Below are 20,453 nucleotides of genomic sequence, written 5' to 3' on the forward strand. Positions count from 1 at the left end.
GACGCCGCGCTTTGAGAAACTGTCAATCACAGCTGTCAATCACGATGACACGCCCAGCATTAAATTACTGCTAAAAACAAACTGTTTACAAAAATGAAGATCTGCACCTATTTCAGCACAATAACCAGTGCCTTAATCGACCAGAACTATCTTTCGAGACATTTTATTGCAAGTGTAATATTTTTTTTTTATTTGGGCTCAAGTCTCCTTCATTAACACGGAGGAGGCGGGCTTTATGACTTGTACTGCAGCCAGCCCACAGGGGGCGATCTAACGGCCGAAACCTTCACTCAAACGTAGGCTTGCGGCACACTTGGTCAAACCTGATCGGGAGCAGGTTCAATTCATATAAACAGGATTAGATCGGCTTAGTTCAAGCAAAGATAATACAGAAAGTATGTTCCGAATTCTGATATTTTCTTACAGCAGTGGTTATATACACTTGGGAAAATGGTACATATTTTTTAACTATATATATAAAGTTATAGTCATTATTAAAATAAATTAAGTTATACATATTAATAAAACGTATGCAATCTGCACCCTCGAAATGAAAGTACAAAGACTGCCACCTGGTGATGCAAAGAGAAAACTTATTGATATTAACTTTTTTGATCGCTTTAGTACAAATTGTGTATAATAGAAATGCACTATATGTGACTTTTTTTAAAGCAATAATACATTTCAGCAGTCATAAACATGTTTTGATAGTTAATATGCCGGTGATTTGATGCTTCACAAAAGTTGCAGACGCCTTTACCAATATGAAAACGCTTTTGTAAACAACCAGTTATTCTTTACACTGATTAAAAAACGGCTACTATAATAAAGAAAATATTTTCTAAATGTGGAACTAAATACATTGATTTGCATTGAAATACATGATGATACTCTTGACACATGAAAGTGTAAAGCCTGCAGCTCACAACAAATGTGGAAGGTTATTGCGTGTCATATTTAACAAGCCGTTTACTGCTAATTTGATGTAATTTTGCTCACATGGATAATTGAATATTAAGCAGATGATGTCATTACGCTGCTGTGCCGTCAACCAATCGTTGCATTGCTGATCATGATTTCGAGGATCGATAGATCTGTCCTTCACAACACACGCAGCGATCTCAGATCAGTTTATCCAGACATTCTAATCTGATTAGCGAGAGATCAGATATCAAGATTAAAAGATCCGGGATCTGCCAAATAATCTTAGATCATTTAAGCGAGGTACTAAGAACGGACCCCTGGAGGGCTGGTGTCCTGCACAGTTTAACTCCAACTCTAATCAAACACACCTGCTTATAGATTTCTAGTGATCTTGAAGACACTGATTGGCATGTTCAGGTGTTTTTGATTAGAGTTGGAGCTAAACTATGCAGGCCACCGGCCCTCCAGAACAGAGTTTGCCCACCCCTGCTCTAAGCCAGAATGCTGGTTTCAAGAGTTCACACTTTGGCATGCTGTCCCTGGAAAGTGCCCTGGGGTTCGTTTTTCATACATGGATTACTCAAATAGCTGGATTTGTTTATTGACAATTTGACATGATCCAGGATCGTTTCATTCTTCAAAACTCATCCAAGAGTTGTTGTCATAGCAACAGTTCTTGTAGCGCAAACCTGCTTGGAAGCAGGCTTATTTCATATAAACAGGATTAGATCGGGTCAGTTCAAGCAAAGATAATACTGAAAGTATGTACCGAATTCTGATATTTTACAGTAGTAGTTATATACACTTAGGAAAATAGTATATATATATATATATATATATATATATATATATATATATATATATATATATATATATATATATATATATATTAGTATTAATAAAACTTTTGCAATCCGCACTCCAAAATAAAAATACAAAGACTGCCATCTGTTGGTTTGACATGATCCAGGATCGTTTTGTTCTTCAAAACTCATCCAAGAGTTGTTGTCATAGCAACAGTTCTGGTAGCGCAAACCTGCTTGGGAGCAGGGTTATTTCATATAAACAGGATTAGATCGGGTCAGTTCAAGCTAAGATAATACTGAAAGTATGTACCGAATTCTGATATTTTACAGTAGTAGTTATATACACTTAGGAAAATAGTATATATATATATATATATATATATATATATATATATATATATATATATATATATTAGTATTAATAAAACTTATGCAATCTGCACTTCAAAATAAAAATACAAAGACTGCCATCTGTTGGTTAATTTTAACAAAGATAAAATTTATTGATATGAACTTTTTAGATACAATCGCATACGTTTGCTTTAGTACAATTTGTGTATGATAATAGACATTCACAATATTCTTTAAGGAATAATACATTTTTTTCAGTCATGAACATGTTTTGACAGCTAATATGACGGTGATTTCATGTTTCACAAAAGTTGCAGACGCCTTTGCCAACCTAAAAATGCTTTTGTGATGCAAAATTAATTTAAACATCCAGTTATTCTTTACACAGATTAAGAAACCGGCTACTATAACACTACTATGTCTACGATAATAATGAAAATCCGCTCTAACTGTAAAACTCAATAATTTGCTAAACAATCTTGACACATGAAAGTGTAAAGCCTGCAACTCACAACAAAGCTGAAAAGTAATTGTGTATCATACTTACTATAAACCGTTTCCTATGAATTTTATGTAATTTTTCTCACATGGATAATTGAATATTAATCAGATGATGTCATTAGGCTGCTGTGCCATCAGCCAATCGTTGCATTGCTTATCATGATATCGGGGGTTGATAGATCTGTCCTTGGCAACACGTTCAGCGATCTCAGTTTAGTTCATCCAGACAATTTCATCTGATTCTTGAAGTTGTTTGAAGAACCAAATTAGCCAGAGATCAGTTATCAAGATGGAAAGGTGTCAGAAAGTTTAACTTGTACAATAAAATCAATCTGCTGCGTCTGATGCTATCGCTGTGTCTTTAATAAGTAATCACTCCAGATGTCTCAATTTATCCAACAGAAAAAAAAAAATAAATAGAAAGTTTGATGGATTTTTACTTGCATGGTATTTTAGGTTAGGAATAAAATATGGTAATTCTAATAGTTTAATAAAATGAATTTGATTTTGGAAATCACCAAGGGAAACCCCCCCTTCCCCAACTTTGCTAACCACTGCTTTAAAAAAGACATGTGAAAGCTAGAATTTTAAACTTTATTTAATGCAGTGGTCGGATTTCTGTCCTATAAAATGTATTAAAATGATCACATCTAATGAAACAATGGCTAAATAGCACATTTAAAGAGAACGATTCACTCAAAAATGAAAATGTAGTGCTATTTACTCATCCTCGGGTGGTTCCATGAGTTTCTTTCTTCTGCTGAACACAAAATTTATTTTAAAGAAAGCTAACAACCTGTAACCGCTGACATCCATTGCAGGATAAACGAGGTCGATGGTTACAAGTTTTCAGCTTTCTTCAAAACATCTTCTGTGTTTAGAAGAAAGAAACTCAAACAGTTTTGAAACAAGTGAAGGGTTTGAAAACCATGACAGATTTGAACGTTTTTGGGTAAACCATGCCTTTAAACACAGCATTTATTTAAACTTACAATACAAAAAATGATGTGTTATTCTTAAAAAAAAAAATCAACGAACCGGCGAGGAAGTATGGTGATGACTATCAGGAGCCTAACTGCTTTTCTTCTAGTCACTCTATTTCCTCGAAAACACAACTTTATGGAAAGCTGGCCTCTCGCCAACCGTCTGTGGTTTACAGGTCAGCCCAATAATGATAGCTCTCCAACACAACACGTCCCTACAGCCATGGCAACACGTGCAGCTCTGTTGAGCCCGCTGCACTTCTTGAGGTGTTTACTGGTGAGAGTGATCCTGTGGGTCATCTTCAAAGATACAATCTTACTCTCTTTCAGCTTCTATACTCTCTCTCTCTCTCTCTCTCTCTCTCTCTCTCTCTCTTTTTCCCCCAATATTAGACAAAGGTCAGTTGATTCTTGGCACAGTTTTGGGGTCAGCTTGACCGTCTGGGTCAGAATAACCTCTCACTCAATTGCTTCAACATTTTCAAATGTCATAGCAGGAGGTATGATTTCAGTACACATAATGGCAATTTGCAATAAATGAACAGTTCATCAAAACATTGCAAAAACTGTGCGACTTTGCTTTATGAAATGTTTGTGATGATTAATCACTTGCTTAATTTAGATTTATACTACAGGACTGCTGAATGCTTGATTCTAATTGGCTGATCAACCTTCTAAGGCGTAATTTTTTTCAAGCAAAGGCATGGTTACATTAGATCCAGAAAGATCTTTATAGCACTGATTTCAGTTATTTCACAGTCTGTACAAATCTGTTATATTAATACATACTCACCAGCCACTTTATTAGGTACACCCTATTAGTACCAGGTTGTACCTTCTTTTGTCTTCAGAACCGCCTTAATCCTTCGTAGCATTGATTCAACAAGCTACTGGAAATATTTCTCAGATATTTTAGTCCATATTGAGATGATAGCATTACACAGTTGCAGCAGATTTGTCGGCTGCACATCCATAATAAAAGTCTCCTGTTCCATCACTCCCCTTTTTCGCTCTATTGGATTTAGGTCTGGTGATTGTGGAGGCCATTTGAGCACAGTAAACTCATTGTCATGTCCGAGAAACCAGTCTGAGTTGATTCGCACTTTAAGGCTATTACGTGTTATCCTGCTGAAGTAGCCATCAGAAGATGAGTACACTGTGGTCATAAAGAGATGGACATGGTCAGCAACAATACTAAAGGAAGGCTGTGGTGTTGACACGATGCTCAATTGGCACGCAAGGGCCCAAGGTATGCCAAGAAAAATCTCCTACACCACCACCAGCCTGAACCGCTGATACAAGACAGGATGGATCCATGCTTTCATGTTGATCATGCCAAATTCTGACTCTACCATTCGAATGTTGCAGCAGAAATCGAGACTCATCGGACCAGGCAATGTTTTTCCAATGTTCTATTGTCCGATATTGGTGCGCCTGTGCAAATTTTACACTCAGTTTCCTGTTTTTAGCTGACAGGAGTGGCACCTGGAGTAGTCTTCTGCTGCTGTAGTCATCTGCCTGAAGGTTTAACGTGTTCAGAGATGCTCTTCTGCATACCTTGGTAGTAACGAGGGGTTATTTGAGTTATTGTTGTCTTTCTATCAACTCGAACCAGTGTTGTTTGTGTTGGCATCAACGAGGCATTTGCGTCCACAGACTTGCCACTCACTGGATATTTTCTATTTTCTGACCATTGTCTGTAAACCCTAGAGATGGTTGTGCGTAAAATAAAAATAAAAAAGTTTCTGAAATTCTCAGACCAGCCTGTCTGGCATCAAAAACCATGTCATGTTCAAGGTCACCTAAATCACCCCATTCTGATGCTCGGTTTGAACTGCAGCAGATCGTCTTTACCATGTCTACATGCCTAAATGCATTAAGTTGCTGCCATAAGTGGAATAATTGACTATTAAAATATTTTAAATTAAGAGACAAACAAGATGCAATGGCATCAACAGTTCCTTATATACATTTACTATTAAAAATAATTGCTCTTAATATGCATTGATGATGAAATTAAGAACTTTTAACACCCAAAGAATGTTCCCATTCCCCTCATCTCATGTCAAATATGAAAATATCCAAATAAAGTTTCTTTAAGGTCACAGATTTGAGTGTTTCCAGAGAAAACCAACAAAACAAAATACAGATGTACAGTATTACTGGGGAAATTCATTTAATGTCAAGTGAGTCATGCCCTGGTTACACACAGTATAGTATTGTCAATAGTAGAAGTAAATGGTTACAGATTTCTAACATTCCATATAACTTCATTAGTCTTAAAAAAAGAAGAAAACTTATAAAGATTTGGAAGCACTTGAGTGAGTAAATAGTGAGTAAAAATCTTTAATGCATAAAAGCAGTACCTCAGTGTTTGCAAATCAAAAGGTGCGAGTTGTTCCGAGGGGCTGTGGATGGTGGAGTGTGTTGTTTTTTGCGCAGGTGCCTGCAGACATGACTGGCGCTCATCCAGATATGGATTACACACACAAACACGCACACACACACACACACACACACACACACACACACACACACACACACACACACACACAGAAGAACAAAACGAGAAAGCAAGGGAGAAAAGTGAGACAGAGAGAGTCAGGGTTAGATTGACTGTTTGTAGAGATAATGAGAGAGAGAGAGAGAGAGAGATTGCACCTGTAACTGCACCTGCTTTTTTGGCAGGCGCACAGACAGAGAGAAATGCGTTAGCAGTTCAGCTAAAAATAAATCGCTGCCCAGGTTCAGAGTCTGGGCTCAGGTATTCATTTCACCGTTGTTTGATCTGCATCTCTTTCAGACCTTCGGTTTCAGTTTGCTGATCACAGTTTTTATCCTATCATCATAGTAAATTTGATAGATATTACAATTATTTCTTGAAAACGTATGTATAACCCTGCCGGTTCAACGCCTCCCAACTCGCTCCGAGCTGGCATCGAACCAGCAACCTTTCGCATGGGAGTTGGTTGCTCTAACAAGGAGGCTAAAGACCATGGCCTCTAGCATCTGTCACTAGAGCACCTTTAGAGGTCAGAGGAGTGAGATTGATCTGCACAGCACTTCTCTAGCTGGCCTCCGTTACACTCACCCCCTAAACCTCACTCCCATCCTGGGTTTCGGCACCAATGTAACCCCGCCGTTCCTACGCCACCCAACCCGCTCTGAGCTGGGATCAAACGAGCAACCTTTCGCATGGGAGTCGGTTGCCTGCACAGTACTTCACCGTTACATATGCATGACAAAATCATTCATCCAAAACCGAAATACCAGTCTTTCTAAATCAGCATCCTGTTATTTTAGTTTTTTTTCTTTTTTTGTAAAAACACATTCATTCAGCTCTTCCTCATAATGACAAAGCGTCCATTGTTTACAACCACAGAATTACAATGAAGCATCAAAATGAACTGTGAATATAGTCCATATGATTAATGTGCCAAGACTTTTAAGCTTTATGGCCTCAATAGTCCCCAAATGTTTGCTTCTCACATAGCAAAATTTCTCTGGCCCACACAATCAGCTTATGCTTGGCTCACTTGCTGCATGAATTACGGTAAATGACTGAACCAAGTCTGGCTTCCAGATAAGGGCCAAACATGGACCATATTTGGATGATGTCTTAAAACCAATAACTGGGCCTGAGCTATATCAGACATACCCCATGTTTGGTCATTGTCTGAAAGCCCGACTTAGTGTGTCACGACTTCAGTGAAATTGCTAAATCCATGCAGCATTATGCTTTAGGTGCATTAATAATGCTAAAAGCTAGCAAGGTTGTTTCGTTCATACATCTTCTTTTTGGCTTAGTCCCTTTATATCTGTGGTTTGCTACAGTGGAATGAACCGCCAACTTATCCAGCACATTTTATGCAGTAGATGCCCTTCTAGCTGCAACCCATCACTGGGAAACACCCATACACTCCATTCACTCACATACACTACGGACAATTTTGCTTACCCAATTGGACTTGTGGGGGAAACCACTCCAATACGGGAGAACATGCCAACTTCTTACAGAAATGCCAACTGACCTAGACGAGTCTCAAACCAGCGACCTTCTTGCTGTGAGGTGAGAGCGCTACCCGCTGTGCCACTGTGCTACCCAGTACGGTCAGTAGAATTTGTAAAATTATAACTTGGTTAATAATATATATATATATATATATATATATATATATATATATATATATATATATATATATATATATATATATATATATTAAAGAGCCCCTATTATACATGAAATAGGGTCATATTTTGGTTTTAAAGGTCTCCAACAACAGTCTAATATGCATGCATGGTCAAAAAATTCTTTCATGGTCTTATAATATGCATATTTTTACCTAACTATACCAGCGACTTCCATATGAATCATTCAGTGACTCCTTTGTTCTCAAACCCCTACTTAGCGCGAAGCTAATCTGCGCTGATTGGACCAATGATGGCCTGCTGCGATTGGTCGACACTGACAGCCTTCAGCGCGAGACAGAGTGAAATGCCCAGCAGCTAATCAACAATATAGCGTCTGATGAACTCATTCATTTTTTTTTCACACTACATATCAGATTTTGCCTACTCTTCATCACAAGGAAGACAAGTAGGAATCATTAATAAGTTTGTGTATTATGTTAAGCGCATTTGAGCATCATATTTTATTCGCACATTTATTGAATGGAAATGTTTCCAAATCACGTATGCATATGTGTCTTCAGATGGCGCCTTTAATGCAAAGGTCGTGCAGTTGATCACTCAGATTACATTGGAATCTGGCGATTTCTGCAAATTGCGCTTTAATGTTTGGCTGGTCAACTGTATGGTATGAAAACCTTATATACCTGCTAGACATGCGGATGATCCCGTCCCATACAGCTGTCATTGCACGGTTCAAAGATACTTTGTAGTGTGCAATTAAACATAATTGCCTCTAGGAGTCGCCAATGGAAATCAAACAAACACACACAAGAAATGCACGTATGCCAGGCATGAAGTTGGCGTGGACCAATGCACATTCTCACGTTTATTTTATCATAAGTAAATCCAAAGGTGAGCATGAAATCTGCCGTACGCAAAGTTTTTGTGTGTACGCAGGGTTTGATACACGAGGCCCTAGGTCTCTGTCTATTCATTAACGGGTTGTCTTCACACCTTACTTCATCAATGCACAGGAACAGCCAAGTCTGCTTTCAAATGATTGTGCATTGGTAATTGTTTACATAGACAGTTTTGCTTTAGTTAACTGATAATCGAGGGACACAAAACATAATAAATAACTTCATTTGTGTTTTGATGATACAGAAGGTCCTGTGGATTTGGAAACAGAAGGATAGTGGATTGATTTGGAAACAAGTTGAGTAAATGATGATTGGATTTACATTTTTAGGTAAACAATACATTTAAATTTCAGTCTGTCAACAGCAAAAGCAAGCCATTTTGTGGATTCAATATTGGAAAGTATTAAATTGATTTAGCTCAGTATAACCAATGACTTGGACACATGTAGATTGTACAACATTTCTATATATATTAAATTTTTTTTTAAGTTCCCAGATTCTGCAGGTTGCAATGTCCCAAATTTTGCCTGCCAATCTTGAGCCAATTGTAATCGATTGTATTGGTTTAGTTTGTAATTTTCGGTAAAACTTTTTAATAACTACACAGTATAAATCATTTATTAAGCATTAGCAAATAGTGAATTCATTATATGTTAAGCATTAACTCTACATTAATAAACGTTAGTAAGCGGTTTATAACTGCAGCTACAAATTCTCTATTCTGGACTTATAAGCAGCTATATAATGTGTTTATTGAGTGTACTTTCATACTTAGTTAATGATTTATTTTTCATTACTAAATTAAGTATCGCATTATTTACAAACCAGTTATATTTAGGAGTAGTTGAGGGTTTTTAGGATAATTCAAAATGAGTTAGTAAATGATTAATAAACTATTGAAATCAACATGTATATGTCTTATTATGTTGGCATATATTAATGGTTACTATGTGTATTAAAAAATGCTATAAATGCTTTATTAACTCAACTTCATCTAGTTTTGTAACCTAATCTAAAGTGAGGACTATTTATGTTTTATAAATCCCTTATAAATGACAATTAAAATGCTCAGTTCAATTCTAAACAGGAAAAATGACATTATTTATTCCTATTAATTTAAAGATATACAAATTAACTGTACTTCAAATGAAAAATAAATCTTTTCAACCTTATCTGAATTAAAATCACTGTAGAGTTTAAACATTGCATCTTATTATAATGTAAAATTATTATATTGTTGTTGTTGTTTTATCCAGTTTTGTCATATTTTGACACTCCTGTTATTCAGCAATGTTTAAACTTTACAGTAATTTTACTTTTTAGAAAATATTGCAAAGATTATTGTTCACTTGATTCTGAGCCTTTAACAGTCATTTATAAGGGATTTATAAAGCATGAGTAGTTCTCACTTTAGATTAGGTCACAAAACTGCATGATGTTGAGTTAATAAAGCATTTATTAACATATTAGTTAACTATTAGTATATGCCGGAATAATAAGATATATAAACGTTGATTTCAATAGTTTATTAATCATTTACTAACTAATTTTGAATGATTCTAAAAAACCCTCAACTACTCTTAAAAACAACTGGTTTGTAAATAATGCAATACTTAATTTAGTAATGAAATATAAATCATTAACTAAGTATAAAAATACAATTGTTAAACACATTATATAGCTGCTTATAAGTCAAGAATAGAGCATTTGTAGCTGCAGTTATAAACTGCTTACTAACACTTATTAATGTAGAGTTAATGCTTAACAAATAATGAATTCACTAGATACTAATGCTTAGTAAATGATTCATAGTGTGTAGTTATTTTAAAGTGTTACCGAATTTTCCCAACCAGCCCAGAGACTAGGGGACGAGAGTGAGTGCTCCGACTCGCCCCCCCCCCCACCTTTCCAACATTTCAATTTTTGCATTCTACAGAAATACAACAGCATTTAAGTTTTTGACATATTGTGAAATAATGGGATGTAATCAGATTAGCATGTGGTTATTCCTTTTCCATAAAAAACAAAACAAAAACAAGGACTGACCTGTTTCAGATCACAATTCTCTCAGCACACTTCTTCAGAAAGCTTGCTGCTCACACCGAAGAAAGCCAGTAGTAAACATTGGAAATCAATGTGTCCAGATAAAGCCCAAAGCTTTTACCAAGCCCAAATGGGGTGTGATGAGGTTACAGGAAGCCTGAAAGCTTGTGTAAGAAAAGAGCATCTGTAAGACAAGCGAGGTGCAGGTAAAAGAAATGGGAATAAAACGTCAATGGTTTGAGTGTACAGCATAAGAACTATGGCCTGGGGGTTACACACACACACACACACACACAAACAAACACACACACACACACACACACACACACACACACACACACACACACACACACACACACACACACACACACACACACACACACACACACACGTGAGATGAAACCTCCTGCCGTAGAGCTAATTTAGGCAATTTTCCACATTTCCTCCTGTCATTATCCTATTGATTTGAGAATAGAGTTGTTTTGAAGTAAAATAATAACTCATTAACATTATGCGTGCTTTTCCTCTTTTTCTCAAAGGCAAGTGAATGTCTTTGTTTCCATCTTTCCCAGTCTTATCTACCCCAAAGCTTGCCACATTTTCCTTTCCATGGAAAAAACTGAGGGCTTACAGCTTGGTTTAGTGCTTCCTATGGCTGTTTTCTTTTTCTTTTTTTAATCAGCCCAGAGCGTCACACTGTCACACGTGTGTATTCTCCATTTTTGAAAGGAGCTCTTTATCGTTTTGAGCCAGCTGCATGTTGGGAAATTCAAACAGAGAGTTGTGGGAAAGCAGTGGAGTGCTTATCATGCTCAAATAAAGCCTCAATAGCACAGCAGGAGAAGGGAAGAAAATGTACAAGTGAGACGGGGACGTTGGCTCTGCGGGTGGACATTTCTGAAAACATTGTTTTTGCAACAATTTCCACTCACTCAAGCATAATAGAAAATAAATGATGGCTCTTGATTTGGCATACCAAATTTGATTTGTTAATTGTTAGGTTGGTTTTAAAAGCAAATTTAATTCTCATGGCCACCATGAGAATGCCTTTTTTTAATTTATTGTCTTATTTTGTTGCGCTGGCAAGAATCAAGAAAATCCAGGGAAAAAAAGGCTTGCTTTATTGATAATTGCACTTTAATATTAAGCCCACTGTTGGATTTGATTTGTATGGGTTGCGGTTGTTAAATTGTAATGTTCTTTCATATTAGTGGTTTTCAGGAGGTTTTCTTTTCGGGAACTGAAGATAGAATTTATTAAAAATATATTTTATGCATTGTTAAATTTAATGTAAATGTATAGTAAACTTCACGCCATATGGTATAATAGTCCCTGTATATAATATTTAAGCATACAATTATTTTACACAGTATTCCAAAAGGATGTATTTTTTGTTAATAATTTCATAATTTCAATCATAAAAAATAGAATATATAATTATATTGTAGGCGAGGCAGTAGCGTAGTAGGTAGTGCTGTCGCCTTACAGCAAGAAGGTCGCTGGGTCGCTGGATCGAATCTCGGCTCAGTTGGTGTTTCTGTGTGGAGTTTGCATGTTCTCCCTGCCTTCGCGTGGGTTTCCTCTGGGTGCTCTGGTTTCCCCCACAGTCCAAAGACGTGCGGTACAGGTGAATTGAGTTGGCTAAATTGTCCGTAGTGTATGAGTGTGTGTGGATGATTCCCTGGCATGGGTTGCGGCTGGAAGGGCATCTGCTGTGTAAAAACTTGCTGGATAAGTTGGCGGTTCATTCTGTTGTGGCGACCCTGGAATAATAAAGGGACTAAGCCAACAAGAAAATGAATGAATAATAATATTGTATTTTTTATTATTAATTTAAAAAAATACAAGATTCATCTGGCCACAGTATACATTTCCACTGTGTGATGGTCCATCCCAGATGGCTCCGAGCCCAGTGAAGTTGATGGTGCTTCTGGACACTGTTAACAAAGGGCTTCCTTTTGGAACAGAACAGTTTTCCCTGGCATATGTGGATGGCACTACGTATTGTGCTACTTGTCAACTGTTTGCAAAAATAGTCCTGAGCCCATGTGTTGATATCGCTAATGGATGAATGATGAGTCTTTATGCAGTGCTGTCTGAGGGATCAGAGATTGCGGTAGTTCAGCTTAGGCTTGTGTCCTTGTGCTTTACTCACTAAAACTCCTTCAGATTCCTTGAATCTTCTAATTATATTATGCACTGTTTGAGGTGAAATATTTAAAAAGTACCAAAAATATTAATCCATCTGGCTACAATACACATTTCCACTGTGTGATGGTTCATCCAAGATGGGTCCGAGCCCAGAGAAGTTGACGATGCTTCTGGACACTGTTAACATAGGGCTTCCTTTAGACACAGAACAGTTTGCACTGGCATTCTCGAATGCAACTATGTATTGTGGAACTTTTCAACAGTTTTTGAAAGTAGTCCTGAGCCCATGGGGTGATATCGCTTATGCCCTTGTCCTTTACAGACTGAAATATCTTCAGATTTCCTAAATCTTTTATTATGCACTGTTTAATGTGAAATATCAAAAATACTAAAAACAAAGATTCACCTGGCTACAGTACAGTTTTCCACTTTGTAATGGTCCATCCCAGATGTCTACAAGCCCTAAGAAGTAGACGGCGCCACTGGACACTGTTAACATAGGGCTTCATTTTGACACAGAACAGTTTGCACTGGCATTTGTGAATGCAACTACGTATTGTGGTACTTGTCAACGGTTTGTGAAAGTAGTCCTGAGCCCATGTTGTGATATCACTTATGGATGAATGATGATTCTTGATGCAGCGCTGCCCGAGGGATCGGAGATCGTGGTATTCAGCTAAAGCTTGCATCCTTGTCCTTTACGCACTGAAACTCCTTCAGATTCCATGAATCTTTTAATTACGTTATGCACTGTTTAAGATGAAATATCCAAATGTCTTCCTATCTTTCTTTGAAGAACATTGGTTTAAAATATTTAAATAATTTTGACTCATATTTGTTACCAAAGTGGAGATCCTCAGGCCATCGTTGCTCCTAAAGGACTAGACATTCTTTTAATGCAGCTTTTGTACCAAATTATTATTACAATCAGCTGTTGACATCACCTGTTTCGAATTACATCATTATTTAACCAATTTATCTGATTGCTAGCCATTAACTGCTCCGTCTCATCTTTTTTGCAATGTGTTGCAGGTCTGAATGACAGGAAAGGATGTTTATTTACAAATGAAATTAAGTTATCCAGACAACACAGGTAATATTTAGTATTTTTATTGTCTGCAATGAAGTCAAAGTCAGGTTGTAAATCGCTACTCTCTTTTTTTTTTGTTTGCGTTTTTGTGTTTACTTTCAAAAACTATCCATTAGTTTGTCTGTGGCAAAATTCTCTTCTGTAATTTGCCTTATTATTGGAATTTAACATTGTTTTTTCTGCATTCCTGTCAAAACAGTCGCATAATCCCTTTTAAGTAACAGTTGTCTGTGTCACATTGCACAACTGTTAAAGAGCATCAAAGCATCACATTCACAATACATTCATGGTTCATGCTGCTAGGTGCAAAACTTTCAATGGCTTATCTAAATGAGAGCATGTGATTTTAATCTGTGTTTGTGAAGACTCCGTTGATTTTGATCACATGTTATGTCTGATCATCTGTGCTATGAATTCGTCTTTCTCTGAAGTTGAGGCAGGTTTGGACACCGACATAAATGCTCCTGTGATCTAATGCTGACTTTATAAAGCTACCCTCTTGTCTAAAAACACACAAACAGTGCATTTTCACATTTAGGCTAGCCTAGCATTTCCCAGCTTTTGCCTCAGACAGATCACCCATGGATGACTAACAGTTTATTCACTGATGTCTGATATCGTAAACAGAACTGACAGGCAATGTCTGAAAAACGCTGGGTGTAAGACGTACAACAGCACTTTTGAGATGTAACGTAGGCTGCAAAATGTATATATAAACACTCTGAAGTCAAGATATATTAAAGTGCCCCCATCATGCTTTTTTTCAGACACACAGAGTGCAAGTGTGCTGTTTTTTTAGATGTAAAAGAGCTGTCGAAACAAAGAGTTGTTCTCATACAAATGTAAGGAATGATTTTTAAGTGATTCAGAGAAGAACTGATCCCCTGACTGAGGCTTTCAAGGTTTGCTCTTCACTTCTGTCAAAATTACTGGAGTTTTGATTCCTTGGCACTGTCGCCTCTGGTTTGCTTTGTTGGTGTTGGTGGAGCTTCTCTTCTACACATTATCCCTCAGAAGTGATATTCATAATAAAATGTAGGTTGTGAGGTCAGGTGATTAAAATTCAATATCTAGTCAGCATCTAAGGACGTTATTTGGATGTCCAATAACAATGTTAAAAGTTGATATTTGGTTGATTTTAGGTTGTGTTGAAAAGTGACCAAAATCCAATGTCGAGCCAATGTCATATGTAAAATACTGACATTCATTCGTCAGGTATGGCAACTAAAATCCAACGTCTGATAGAGTAACGTCCACACTTTGATTTTAGGTTTGACGGTTTGACGGTTTGACTGATGTTGGGTTCTGATGTCAACCCAATTTCATTCTCAAACAAAATGCAATGTTCAATGAGCAAAAAACACATCTTCACTTACCAAGTGCTCCTTTAAATCTTACTTAGTTGAATTAGGTGTGTTTAATTAAGGTTGGAGTTGAATGCTGCAGGAAGTTAGATCTCCAGGAACTAGGTTGAGCACCCCTGATATTGGGCCACTGCCAAGTACCAAACATGGGATTCCACCTGGCTCAGGGCAGATTTGCAATAAGTTAAGGTTGAAAACTGGTGCATGACAGAGAAATTAGGATCCATGTGCAGTTTATCATGAAAAAAAGTATAGTTAAACAGAGGGTCAAAAACAGGAGCAATCAACAGTGCAAGGGGTAATCCACAAGAGTGATCCAGTAAACAGGCAAGGATAAGGGCAAGAAAAAAAGAAGTGTGTCCGTGATATTACCATAGTCTGATAGCCTGGTAAATGTGTATCAGATGTGTGTGTAATGAGCACAGAGGCTTGTGGAAAGTGTAGTCCAGGGGAATAGCAGAGACTCAAGGTGGAGTTGCCAGCTAGTGAAGCTTGTAGCACTCCAGCTGGGGATTGAAACAGTTAAAGTAACTGGACCAGTTGTTTCCATCTCCTCTCCCCTCTTTTGCTTCAGTCTCCCCTCATTCATCCTTAACCCCAGGTGCTGGAGAAGATAAGGGGGTGGGTGGGATAGCAAAGCACAGTCTCAAGGGTACCCCCGACCAGTGTGGGGCAATGGAGTATATGACGAATGGGGTAAGGTCGAGATCTCTGGGAGCCAAGCGAAGCAAATGATGGAGGTGGTAATGAGCATCACATATTCATAAAAGAACGAGGGAAAAAATATGTTTTATGCCTACCAGTTAAACACGAGGTGCTGCCCCTAGCTTCATTTTGTTATTTTATGAGTTTAGTTAACATTTCTAGTTACTCTCAACTATGAAGCCTGTTGTTAAGAGAAAATGTGATGCATTCAAGTCTTCCACTATGGACACTCTAGGCTAGAGGTCTAGGAAGACTTTTCTACACCCTCCAGACCGTGTTGGGGCAGCTGTGGTGATGGGACAGGGGAGTCACAGCTGTTCTCTTGAGGCCAATTATAGAGAGAAGGAGGGTAGAGAGGGGCTTGCAACCAGAAGACTAAGAAGTAAAATGAGGTCTACTAAGGCAGAGGTTTTTAGGGCGTACTTACACTATGTTCAGTTGCCTCGAACCGGGCAAAAGCACGCTTGTTCCCTCCCGTCTCCCCGGTGGCCCACACTAACATTACAATCGGGCCTGGGCACACTTACGTCAACGATGCTGCACTGTTCAGTAAGCGCTCTCGCTCAGCACAGTGGAGATTTCTCTAGTTATATCGCTTTAGTCCTTAGGGATGCGGTGACGCAGTCAAATATTTCAGATCAGCCACTTTTGACGCTCATAAACAATCATAAAGTCTTCGTGCTGCAGGAATTAGGAGGTTTGCTGAAGGTTTGCAGCTGTCGTGCAGTAAGGGGTTTAAACGACTACTACTACAACAACAGCTACTAGTACTACAACAACTACTACTACGATGACGACATCTACTACTACTATTACTACAACTACTATTACGACAATGACTTCTTTTGCAACGACAAAGACAACAACTACTACTACTATGACTACTACTATTATGAAGACTACTACAACAACGATGACAACTACTACTACTATTACTACAACTGCTTAGTTTAATAAACTACGGCAGTTTGCGTTCACTGAGCAGTAAGAATGATTAATAAATCCATATAAAACAGTCCCTTAAAAGTCACGTCTCGCAGATGCCGAGTTCAGACTGCATACAAGCAGACTTAAAAGTCACGTCTCGCTTTCAGTTTCAAGCCCAAGTGAACCGCACTCAGGCACACCTCTTCCAACTGGGCCAGGGCTGGCCAAGTGAACCGTGCCTGAGCCCAATTCAGCGCACTCACACTTCTCAATCAATCAGGGAAACGGGCCTGGGCACGGTACAGATAGCATAGTGTAAGTAGGCTCTCAGTCTTGGTCCTCACAGCAACCTGAACTGCATATATTGCATATCTACTTTGTATAACACACATGATGCACAGAACTAGGTGCGTTGTTTAGATCAACATGTTCCCTACATAGTTTTTACTGCTTTATATGCTTTGCACACAAAAAAATTATAGTTTAAAACTTAAACTTAAAAAGATTTGTTACACACGTTTGAAACATTTTAGCGGCCGAAGATGAATGAATGATGAATGCTGTAGGATGAAAGACTATTTAACCTAAATCATGTGATTTGCATAGAAGTCACATCTTGCACATGCTACCCTTTGATTTGAACAAGCTCACAAACCGGAATCATTCAGAAAATCATGTGATGTCCTCATTGCAGGACACTTACAGTCAAAAGGAACAAACCTCATGCAGTAAAAGAAACATACAAAATATGCTTAGCGGGAGTCCATGCGGACAAGAATCGAGAACAATTGCATTAAGGCACCACAAGCCAGGATCTTAAAGCCAGTTGAGGGCCGAGCAGCAGTGTTTTTCTCATCCGTCTGTCTTCTTTCTCTCACCTTGTTTGTCCTTACCCAGAGGTTCTGCAGCTGTCATGAAGGGGTGATGCTTGATTTAGTGAAGTGCGATATGTGACTAGTGGGGCAGATTTCAGAGCTGTGGGACTGAGCCGAGGTCAGCAGAGCAAGTAGTAATGAGTGTCAACTGTGTGCAACACCAGTCTCAAGTCACACAGGACAGCTCCAGAAGGATAAAAGAATAAGGAGTGATTGTTAATGATGAGGAAGCACCAGGTCTTGGACATCTGCTTTGTTTGTCATGCTACTTTGTTTGCTTTTAAATGTAGAATGGCACATTTAAATGTACCAAGCATACACTTTTATTGAAAGCAATTTACAAATCAGTAATCAGTACAAATCAGAAATGATGAATTTATCAGAAAGAGCCAATCATCATGAGAAGTACAAGTAATTACTCTTCCAGAAAATATGGGAATAGGAAAGTAGGGGAATAATAGGAAACAGGGCTTTACATTAACACCCGCCAACCCACCAAATGCGGGTAGATTTCAGCTCTGGCGGGTTAGACAGACACCTCCACTAGCCACTTTGACTGGCTGGAAATCATTTTTAAATAGTAGTTTTCTTAAAATCCGGGTTCGACAATAAGCATGACCTAATATTCATGCAAATGTGATCTTAGAATCGAGAAGAAACATGACTGACAAAAATAGCTGTGTTCTCGTGAACAAAACAGCAAAAAACAGAGTAAATACTGAACGAGAGGATGATCACTTGCGCGCACAGGTGATGTGCTGCGCGCAACTGTTAAAAATCGCGCCACTCTTGTTTACCTGCGCGGGCAACCTTGCCTAGAGAAAGCGCAACCAGTGCGATTGGTTCCCTTTGAAATAGACTGGACAAAGAGCGATGATCGTGCACCCACAGTCCTGCTGCTTTCAAGAGCTCAAAAAAAAATCATAAAAAATACACATACACATTCTTTTGTAAGCAGCAGCGTTCAATGCTTTCATTTGATTCATTATTTGAACAGTTTATTAACCAGCCTATATTAGCCGTGGGCCTGTCATCATCCTTTCATTATCAAACACGGTGTGTTTTAACCACCTTTCTTTTGTTTACAGTTATTTTTGGTAATATAGTTAAATTATATTTTTTACAATAACATTGCTTTAATGGGAGATTACTCCCTGTTTATGTGTAGTGAACTGGTGATCTGGGACTTTTAGCTAGATCAGATTACTGTGCATATTTTAGATATATGACAATAGTTATTTTTTAAATGTAATTTTTTTTAAAGAAAAGTTTTGTTGATTTAAAAAGTGCACATATACAGCTATTTTCCTTGTTTTGACACATTAAAGAAAAAAATTGGCTAAAGAAATACTTATTTGGTGTGGTCAGATATAAATTTGGTAAATCCTTAATTTTGAGCCCTGAAAAGTCCTGTGAAATAAAAACTGAATGCATTGTAATACCATTTGCTCATGCACACTGAGCAAACTAATACACAATAAACACAAGAAGTGAAATGAATGAGAAGGCATGTGGACATAACATCTAAATCAAGTCATTTTAGCATGTCAAAGTCAAATTTATGCATATAAAGTATATTTTCCCAACAAGAAAAGTATGGCTAGTGAAAATGGCGAGTGGCTAGTAATGCTGGAAATCTACTAGCCACAGTGGCTGGTGATCAAAAAAGTTAATGTCAAGCCCTGAAAGGAAAGAATGTGATTTTTCATTTCAGATTGGGTGAGGGCAATGCAATCTCAAGCATTATCGTAAACGTTTTCATTGAGTAGCAAATTTGTATGGATTTGTAGATTTTAGTACAGGTGCATAGATTCTTTACAAACAGCACCAACTTCTGGCCTGGCATAAATGATACAACGTTTTCAGTCATGTTTATGTGTCTGTGTGGGCATTGATCATTTTGACTCCATCATTGACTCCAACATTTATTGTTAAAAACAACAACAACTTTGATGGTCCCTATTGCACATTTTGTTGACTAAAATTTTAATTGCAACTACATGCCAATTAATCCTCCTTTGAGTATTAGTACTGTCATGATCACCAGCGATCTAACCACCTGAGGTCGCTGGTAAACACCCACACACACATAGGACTACAAATCAGCTTGAAATGGACTACATATTCAGTCATGCAACACACATACAACCGGTTCCTTATCCTGACTGATTGCAAACACACAGCTGATGCTGCTCAAGTACTGATTACACACACATATATACAGCTCACATTGAAACACTCATTGCTGAGTCTTGTTATCTGCTACAGTAACACTACAACGCGGTTCCTTTGTCTGCCTTTGCCGTGCTTTGCTCCTTTGCCTTGTTTATTTGTTTAATTCTGTTTGCAACCTGTCTTTGAACATCTGCCTGCCTGTTGACTAAGAATCTGGATTGCCCTCATACATTTGGCTGCTGCTGTATTGACCACTGCTTGCCTGACCATTCTAATAAACCTGCATGTGGATCCGCACCTCTGTTGTCAGTTTCATACCCTTGATTACAAGTACACTGTAAAAAATTAATTGTTGAGAAAACATAAAAATATAAGGCAACTTGATGCAGTAAGAACTTTGAGTTGTCTCAACAATGGTTTTTTAGTTTTTCTCAGTAACTTTTTTTGTTCAGCTAACATAATTGTGTTTATTTATGCAATGTTGATTATTGTATTTTACTAATAAAG

General features: G+C 37.8%; 1 long non-coding RNA gene across 1 annotated transcript; it reads right to left on the bottom strand.

Moving 5' to 3' along the window:
• Positions 1-13,904: 13,904 nt before the first annotated feature.
• On the bottom strand, positions 13,905-20,242 carry LOC147842259 (uncharacterized). The gene is made up of 4 exons (XR_015499157.1): positions 18,491-20,242; positions 18,304-18,448; positions 16,912-18,241; positions 13,905-16,712 (listed from the first exon to the last, which is right to left on the bottom strand). It is a non-coding gene; the product is annotated as an uncharacterized LOC147842259 (long non-coding RNA).
• Between the last annotated feature and the right edge of the window lie 211 nt (positions 20,243-20,453).

The sequence above is a fragment of the Danio rerio genome, chromosome 9 (assembly GCF_052040795.2).
Source record: "Danio rerio strain M-AB ecotype USA chromosome 9, GRCz13ab, whole genome shotgun sequence".
Classification (NCBI taxonomy): domain Eukaryota; kingdom Metazoa; phylum Chordata; class Actinopteri; order Cypriniformes; family Danionidae; genus Danio; species Danio rerio.